The sequence below is a fragment of the Antennarius striatus genome, chromosome 14 (genome assembly GCF_040054535.1).
Source record: "Antennarius striatus isolate MH-2024 chromosome 14, ASM4005453v1, whole genome shotgun sequence".
Lineage (NCBI taxonomy): Eukaryota > Metazoa > Chordata > Actinopteri > Lophiiformes > Antennariidae > Antennarius > Antennarius striatus.
Genome location: NC_090789.1, coordinates 17,198,771 through 17,208,639, shown reverse-complemented (window position 1 = coordinate 17,208,639; position 9,869 = coordinate 17,198,771).

Sequence of the window (9,869 nt, the reverse complement as noted above, 5' to 3'; positions counted from 1 at the left end):
TAAAAGTGAAGCTGTTTCTTGTCTCTTTTAGTGACAGTATAATTTGTTCATTTGTTAGTGGATTATGACAAATCAAACAATTATTACTCGCATTAAATGTTATAAAATGACATAAAACTCAAATGTTTTTGTGAGACAAGAGCTCAGAATTAATCAAATTTATAAGACCTCATAAAAACTATACCACTGACTAAGAGGCCATACACTCTACAATCAAGCAACCACTGTTGTTGAGGCCTAGGAAATTTCTGGCTCCAAATTCATTTTAAATCTTGATCAAAATAATGCCTTGACTCAAAATGATGGTCCAATTTAACAATAGAGAGATACGACATAGTGCATCTGTACAGTAAGTAGATGAATAAACTGGTATTTAAATTTACATTTAGATGGCTGGCTGGCTGGCTGGCTGGCTGGATGGATGGATGGATTGATAAATAGATAGATAGATAGATAGATAGACAGACAGACAGACAGACAGACAGACAGACAGACAGACAGACAGACAGACAGACAGACAGACAGACAGACAGACAGACACAGACAGACAGACAGACAGACAGACAGACAGACAGACAGACAGACAGACAGATAGATAGATAGATAGATAGATAGATAGATAGATAGATAGATAGATAGATAGATAGATAGATAGATAGATAGATAGATAGATAGATAGATAGATATATAGATAGATAGATAGACTAACAGGACATATACTAAACTAAAACTAAAATATAAACAGTATAAAATGAAATAAAATAACAAAATAAAAAGTGAAAGTGAAGATAGCAGGAGGCACACATGGTGGGTAAGGTACATCCTTCTTACATTGTAAGGCATGTCACTATCTAATGTCACAACATCACAACCTCTTGGCTCCACTACACTGCAGCACAGGCTGACATCCCATCTCCTTCCCTCCATTCAACCGCGTCCTGACCTCGCCGCCTCCCCCCTGCTCCTCCTGAGAGATTCAATGTACCCCATGATGGCACAGGGCACGAAGGAGGACCTCAGCCTCTCTGTGGAGGCGCTGTGTGACAGCAGTCTGCCGCTGAAGGTGCATCTCTGCTGGGAAAACGTGGTGTGCAGGGGGTGGCTGGTGTTGTTCATGATAGCCCTGAGTATGGACATGGTCCTGCTCTCCAGTAGCATCTCCACAGAGTCCAGTCCCAGCTCAACCACTGAGCCCACTCTGTGGATGAGTCTGTTCAGACGGTCCATGTCTCTTTTCCTGGCCCCGCCACCCCAACACATAACGGCGTATGACAGCACACTGGAAACTACGGACTGATAGAACATGAGGAGGAGCACAGGACAGATGTTGAAGGAGGCCAGCCTCCTCAGGAAGTACATCCTGCTCTGCCCCATCTTGTACACACAGTCCGAGTTGAGTGACCAGTCCAGTCTGCTGTCTAGCTGCAGTCCCAGGTACTTATAGTTTCCTACAACCTCCATCACACTGCCTTTGATGATCACTGGTTGTGGAGAAGGAGGTGCCCTACGGAAATCCAGCACCATCTCCTTTGTCTTGGAGACGTTGAGCTGGAGCTGGTTCTGTTGGCACCACTCCACAAAGTCTGCCACCAATGCCCTGTACTCTCCCTCATCACCCTCCCGGATACATGCCACAATCGCAGCGTTATCAGAGTACTTCTGTATGTGGCATGTATCCGAGTTGTGCTTGAAGTCCGATGTGTAGAGGGTGAAGAGAATGGGGGAGAACAAGGTCCCCTGTGGTGCCCCCGTGCTTCTGGTCATCATAGAAGACAAACAGTCCCCCATACGGACGTACTGGGGTCTGTCTGTTAGGTAGTCCGTGATCCAGCTCATGAGGTAGGGGTCCACAGCCATGGAGGTCAGTTTATCCTGCAGGAGCCGGGGCTGGATGGTGTTGAAGGCGCTCGAAAAGCCAAAGAAGAGCACCCTGACAGCACAGTGCTCTCCTACCGGCATCCAGGTAGGAGAGCACACGGTGGAGGAGGTACAAGACAGTGTCATCCACCCCAACCTTGGCCTGATAGGTGAAATGGAGAGGGTCTATCGCACCCTTCACCTGTGGATGCATAAGCTCCAGGACTAGACGCTCTAGGGTCTTCATTACGTGGGAAGTAAGAGCAACCGGTTGGTGGTCGTTAAGCTCAGTAGGGCGTCCTTTCTTGGTTACAGGGACAAAGCAGGAGGTCATCCACAGTGACGGGACCCTCACCAGCCGCAGACTGAGGTTGAACAATTGCTGCAGGAGGTCCCCTAGTTCCGAAGCACAGGCTGGGAGGAGTCTTGGGGAGACCTTATCTGGTCCAGCCGAGGTTGGCAGTCCAGTGGTTGAGGTGGGGGCATTGAGCTTCGCAGCTCTTGGAGTGGGCTCAGAAGGAGTGGCAGGGGTGGAAGGAGAGGATGCGCACAAAGAAAGAGCATCAGCGGAGCGGTCCACAGGGGCAGGAGACGCCTGGGACGAGGTGCCGGGAGTAATGGGGGAGCCGATTGAAAAAGCTGTTTAGTTCATTCGCTCATTCACTACAGTATTCCACTCCACAGTGCTGCCCCGTTTCCCGTGTCTGGTCCCGTGATGGTTCTCATTACATTCCAGACCTCCCGCACCTGGTCCGATTTACCTAGTGGGGGGAGGGGGGTGGCAGTGTATGCCTCCTTAGCACTAGTGTAGAACAGATCGATGGTAATGTTCTTCCGTGTGGGGCAGTCAACACACTGGACCATTGTGGGGAGAGATGAGTCCAAGGTGACGTGATTGAAGTCACCGGTGATAATGAAGAGTGCCTACGGGTGCCTGGTCCGAAGAGCAGAGGTGGATTGCACAGATGGTCTCATGTGCAGTCTCTGGGTTTGCACGTTGAGGGACATAGACAGCGAGAACAACAATGTGTGAAAATTCACGCACCAGGTAGTAGGGCCTGATGCCAACAGCTGTTAGCTCCATATCGCGGTTGCACAGCGTCAATTTCAACGTCACATGTCCCGGATGGCACCATCTATAGTTGGTATAGATAATTAATCCACCTCCTTTCTTCTTACCAGTGGTGTTTGTGTCCCAGTGCACTCGTATGGAGGAGAAGCCGGTTAGTCCAAAGTTAGCGTCTGGCACGAGAAAACAAACAAGCTGGTTTCCCAGTAGTACTGTTCAGTCCTGCACAGCGCCATCAGTTCGTCCAACTTGTTCGGCAGGGAGTTCACGTTCCCCACGATGACGGAGGGGACGGAGGGCTTAACTCGCCTCCGGCTAGTGGCCCTAGCCGTTAGTCTAACCCAGGGGTATTCAATTAAAAGTCATAAAGGTCCAGTTATAAAAATTTCCTCTTAGTAAAAGGTCCGAACCCAAGTCCAGTTTGTGTCCTATAGCCATCCCTATGTCCACATTACCATTTATTATCAATTTTCAATGCATATTATGTTTAAGTGAGTGCAGAGCTAGCTCATTTACCTCACCATAAATAAAAGTAGACCCAGGCAAATAAATTTCAAGATTTAATGTCAGATTGAAGAACACGCAGAATTAAAAATAAAGTGCTAAAAGAGCTGAATAATCTTTTTTCTCATAAATTAAAGACATCCCAGCCTAAAGAACTGAAGGCCTACACTTAAATCAATCAAGTTTTATTTATATAGCGCTTAATCATGGCAGCAGACATTTCAAAGCGCTTGAAGCACTTCAAGTAAAAAAACATTCACATGGCCTGTCAGTAATTTACTTGTACACAAGGTGTGCCCAGGTACACTTTGTGTACAAGGTGACAAATGTTGAAATGATTTATTTTGGTATTATTATTTTACATACTTTTTGTGGAATTTTGACAGGGATGTGTAGATTTATTCTCATCCACTGTATACGACTCAGCAGTCTGAGATCTCAGTTTGCATATTTAGTCTTTCATAATATGTCAAACATTTTTAAATTTTCTGGGCAGCAGGAAGGTTTTCACATGACTTCACAAATGTGGAAGTTAGTTATCTGAATGTTTTGCTGAAACAGCCATGTTGTTTTGTTGGCCTTAGCCTTGAGGAAACAATGTCAATAATTTTAATCATATGTGGACCAGACAAAGAAAAGTACACTTCTCCAATTTGTATTCGTCCATTTCACTGAGTTGAAATCCAGAAATGTTGGCCACATTTCTGAATGTTGTAGATATATGGATTTGCATTTGTACATTCAGTGATGAATAGTGTTTACTGAAATTGGTTTTCCAGTGTGTTCCTGAGCCCATGACAAAATGCAGCTATCATGTTGGTTTTTAATGTAAAGAGTCACAATGTCCTCATAGGCTTTTAAATGACTGACTCTTTTGGGGAGTCTCCTTTCATATATCCAATCATCAGATTTTCAGCAGTTAAAAATCCTGTTTTCTAATGAGATTAGAAATTCTGTTTAAGTAAGCTTTAAGTGAGAGCCACAAAATTTTTGGAATCAGGAATGTAGAAGAAAACAAATAACTTGAGTTGCTGATATAACAAAAAATTTGTTGTTGTGTTGAAAAGATTACGATCAGCTGTAAAAGGTTCACGTCTTATAATCGTAAACCACTAGGAATGTTGTTTTCCTTTCAAACCATCTGTACCACGGTTTTCAAACGTACTGCCACCAGGGCCACAATCAGCCTCCCAGCCCACATTTGGACATCCAGATGTGGGCTGGTCTTGTGCTGTCAACTTGGCTACTGATGGTGCACCAATTATCAGGAAGAAAGGGGTTGTGACAATATTCAGAGTATTGGAGGACATGATTTTAAGACATTTCAATTTATTTTGTACTATGAGGCATTGTGTTACAAGTGATAAAAATGGATCACACCATATCCTTGTTGTGTGACCCTATTTTGTGTAGTTCGCTTCATGGAAATTACAGCATCTGATCTCCAGCTCGTGGCTGGCTCCAGCAGAAGGGGGCATGGACTACCTGGCCGTCATTCCACCTGCTGATTGATGCTGTCCTTCATCCAACAATCACTGACATTTGCCTGGGGCTTAGGCTACTTAACCGCATCAATCAGGGTGGCTGACAGTTGGACACACAGTTCTTCATATGCACCTCTCTGAATTGCAGTAATCTACTGCCTCAGTTAGAGGCAGTGAGAGCTTTGAGGAGAGACTGGGCCAAGGATTCAGTCTGAAACTAGTGATAAATATAACCTCACGTCATGTTTATCCACCTATTTAGACACACCAGGCACAGGGGTGCTGACACCCCCTTGTCTTTATTCTTTGTTTGAGGAATTCCCAGATAATTACCAGCTCCAACTGAGTGAGTCGTCTTTTATTCTGTTTGTTCTATGGTGTTGAGCAGGACCCATAGGCCCTGTCTCCTAAGATAGATTTTCAGGATTTGTATGAACAACTAACTTTATGTTACCAGCAAAGTCTGGTTTTATTTTCTTAAGCTTTCTTAAGCTAATGGTCCCCCCTTCCAACCTCTCCAGCAGAAGGATGGTGATGGAAGATGCACGGTAATCCTGAACACAACAGATTACCACAGCAACATTATGTCTCTACTCAGTGACAGCAACACCTATGAGACCCTGTAGCGAGACTCAACCAGCAACTACAAAAAAAAGATTGTGGACTGCCTACAGAAGCTACAGAAGGAGGGAATCATAAACCATATGCTATACTATTGCCTTTACCCTGGGGAAGCCATTCCATGCATATATGGCCTCCCCAAAATTCATAACGGAGCTCCCCTAAGACCTATCATCAGCAGCATCAACTTGGTCACATGTAACATCACAAAACATGGTGCCACCATCTAGTGATTATTCCCGCTAGTGGGGAATAATCCCTACCATATACAAAACTCCATGGACTTTTTGAATAAAGGTGAGAGGATTGAGACTGGATACAGATTAGATCATGGTATTCTACGATGTCACCTTCCTATTCACATGTGTTCCCACAATGAAGGCGGTGGAAGCAGTACGGTAAAGGCTTTTACAGGACAACACCCTTAGTGACAGAACAAACCTCAACCCTGACCAGATCTGCCAACGTTTCAACCTCTGCCTGAACACCACCTATTTCCAGTACAGAGGGAACTTCCATAGGCAGAAACACAGATGTGCCGTGGGCTCGCCAGTGTCTCCTATTGTGGCCAATTTGTACATGGAATAAGTGGAACACAGGGCCCTGACCTAGTTCAACGGGGTAACATCAAGCCACTGGTTCCAGTACGTGGACGACACATGGGTCAAGATCAAAATCCACCAGGTGCAACCTTTCACCGAACACATCAACTCAGTGGACAGCAACAAGTTAACCAGAGAGGATGTCAAGGACAACAGTTTCCCCTTTTTGGATTGTCAGGTCTACACAAAACATGACAGAAACCTGTGTGTTACAGGAAACCTACAACACACATGAACCAGTCCCTGCTTTTTGACTCTCACCATCCATTGGAGCATAAGCTTGGCGTCATCAGCACCCTGCAAAACAGGGCTGACAAGTTACCAGTACCCCAGACCAGGCAAAAGAACACCGACACCTGAAAGGGGCACTAAAAAGTTATGGATAGCCTGACTGGACTTTTGTGAAAGCTCACACAAGATCCAAAACGGAAAATGACCCAGTGAGAATGGAAGAGGAGAGCACGCGTAACAGCGTAGTGATCCCATATGTCTGGAGTGTCTGAAAAACTGAGGAGGATTTTCAATAGACACCAGATTCCAGTGTATTTTAAGACGGGCAACAACCTTAGACGGGCGGCAAGGTGGCGAAGTGGGTAGCGCTGTTGCCGACAACAAGGCGATGTGTAACCAGGTGTGTTCGTGTCACTAGTGTGACACTAGTGACACACGCACACTGGTTACATAACTGTGACCAACATCTGTGACACAGTCTGTGGCATAAAAAAGGTTGGAGGACTGATGCTCTAGATGGATTATATGGAACTAAAGTTCCTTCAGATAGGTAAGTGAGGAAGAGTATTTTAAAATCTATCCTAGCTTTCACAGGAAGCCAATGCAGAGAGGCCAACACAGGAGAAATATGGTCTCAGGTACTGGTCCTGGTCAAAACATTGGTAGCAGCATTCTGGATTGGTTTAAGTGTCTTCAGTGCCTCTTTGGGACAGCCTGAAAAAAGTGAGTTACAGTAATCTAGTCTGAAAGTGATGAAAGCATGGATTAATTTCTCTTATTTATTTCTCTTATATCATTATTTTAAAATATGCCTGATTTGAGCAATGTTTCGGAGATGGAAAAAGGCCATTCTATAGAAACCTGTTTTATGTGTGTGTTAATCGACAGATCCTGATCAAAGATGACACCTAAGTTCCTCGCAGTGGTTTTGGCTTCAAAAGTGATGCCATCAAAGGCTATTACGTCACTGGGCACTACATCCCTAATGGTTTTTGGGCCGAGCACAATGACCTCGGTTTTACCAAAATTTAGATGCCAAAAGTAATTGGCCATCTAATCTTTAATCTCTTTGATATACACTTGTAATTTGCCCAAACGATTGACTTCGTCAGGTTTAATCGAGAGATACATTTGTATAACAATGGAAGTTGATGGAGTATTTCTTTATCAAATTACCTAGAGGAAGAATGTATAAGATAAACAATATTGGACCAAGAACTGAGCCTTTAGGAACTCCATAGCTAACTGCCGTGGACTGGGAGGAGTCGTTATTAACATTAACAAACTGGGAACGGTCAGTTAAATAGGACTTAAACCACATCAATGCTGATCCCTTAATACCAATTGTTTTGTCCAGTCGTGCCAAAAGAATATTGTGGTTAATTGTGTCAAAAGCCGCACTAAAGTTCAAGAGAACCAATATAGAAACAAGTCCTCTGTCTGAAGTGGTTAGAAGGTTGTTGCTAACCTCGACAAGTGCGGTTTCTGTACTATGATGTTCCCTGAAACCTGACTGGAAATTCTCAGATAAACTGTTGGATTTAAGGAAATCACATAACTGATTAGCGACTATTTTCTCCAAGATCTGAGATAAAAATGGGAGATGTGATATGGGTCGATAATTATTTAGAACAGTTTGGGTTTTTGAGAAGTGGCTTGATTACAGCTACTTTAAAAGACCGTGGTACATATCCAGTTGATAATTACAGGCTAATTATATTAAGGAAGTGGTTGCTAAGTAAAGATAAGGCATCTTTGAGGAGTTTTGTTGGAATATCAAATGGCCCATGATTTGAAAGCCATAAATGATGTAACGCTAACTCCAGTTCTACCTGATCCCCATAGGTTATTGACTTCACTCTCACCTCAATTCAAATGGTTTACAGTTGTGGACTTAGCAAATGCTTTTTTTTGCTTACCTCTACATCCAGATTCCAGAAAATGCTTTGCGTATTTGGTATCATGGAGTCAAGCTGCAATACACTATACTCATCCCGCAAGGATTTAAGAACAGCCCTTGAATTTTCAACAGACAGGAGGATGGTTTAGCTGAGGAGACTATTTTAATCAGCTGACTGATCTGTATTGAAGAAAAGACATCCATAGAACCAAAGGGTTCAGGAGTCAGATGAATGTTTTCTGGATCTAAGGAATCTAAAGAAGGACTACAGTTGGTGGAGGACAGGATGCCATCAACTTTTCCCCTGATGAGCGGGATCGTATTATTGAAGATTATTGAAGAAATTCATAAAATCATTGCTGTGGAGACTTGATGGAATATTAGGCTCATATGCGAGTTTGCATGCTTTCCCCCGTGTCTTGAAAACAATGTTGTCTGATATGCAGTTACCAGAAGGTTGCGTGTTAGTACAGTACGTGGACGATCTCTTATTGGCATGTGAGACACCGGAAATTTGTTCAGAAGCCACTGAGTGTTTGTTGAGGGAATTGTTCTCATGTGGTTTCAAAGTGTCCAAAGAGAAATTACAGTTTTGCAGGAAGTCAGTTGCTTTCCTGGGACGTGTTGTGTCAGCACACAGCTCGGCAATGTCCACGGCTCATCGCTCTGCTTTCGTTCACATTCAGAAAACTGAAACAATAAAAGACATGCTATCATTTTTCGGTTTGCGTGGTTACAGTAGACACTACATCCCTTGTTTTTTAGAACACACGACACCACTTAGTACATTGATAAAACAGCACTAGCTTTGATCTATGGTCTTACTCACACTGGCCTTTTCCCTCGTCTTTTTATCTTATCAAGTTCCTGAGTTAAAAAAGTTTAAAAGTTTAATTTTGACCTTGACCTAGTTTTCTCAAGGTCAAGGTCATCATTTCATTTTCATCCGCTTTGCCACCCGAGTAATGTGCTTTTTGTTTCATTTTTCTATCAGCAGCGGTTGCGAAGATATGTGGTAGACTAACGGACGGACGGGCGGATGGACGAACAGACAAACAGATGAACGGACAAATGCTGGCAATTACAATACATCATTGCTTTGAAGCAGGATGTAATAATAATAATAAGAACCACAACATCCCGCAACACGCCTGAATTCAAAATTTCACTCTGACCTACTTGCATAGGTCAAAATACCCTGACCTACTTGCAGAGGTTAAAGATCAAAGCTGGCCTACTTTCAACTGTCGTACTCACGCTGTCCTTCTCCCTAGTCTTTCTATCTTATCCAGTTCCTGAGTGGACAAAACAGACAAACACACGTACACTGACAATTACAATACATCACCGCTTTGACGTTGGATGTAATAAAAATAATATTTTTTTAAATAAAATTTTAGCTTTCTGGTTTGTGATTTATTGACTTCTTTTGTGAATTCAATAATGTCTGTGATTTCAAAATTTCTGAATTTGTTTATGTTTTCAGACACTTCTCATGTGCACTCTAATTGTCCACAACCAGCCTCATGCATTTAATAGTTTTGTGTACGAGAGCAGGCAGGTTCAGGTTGCTGCTGCTGTGCTACCACGTAAAGAAGTGG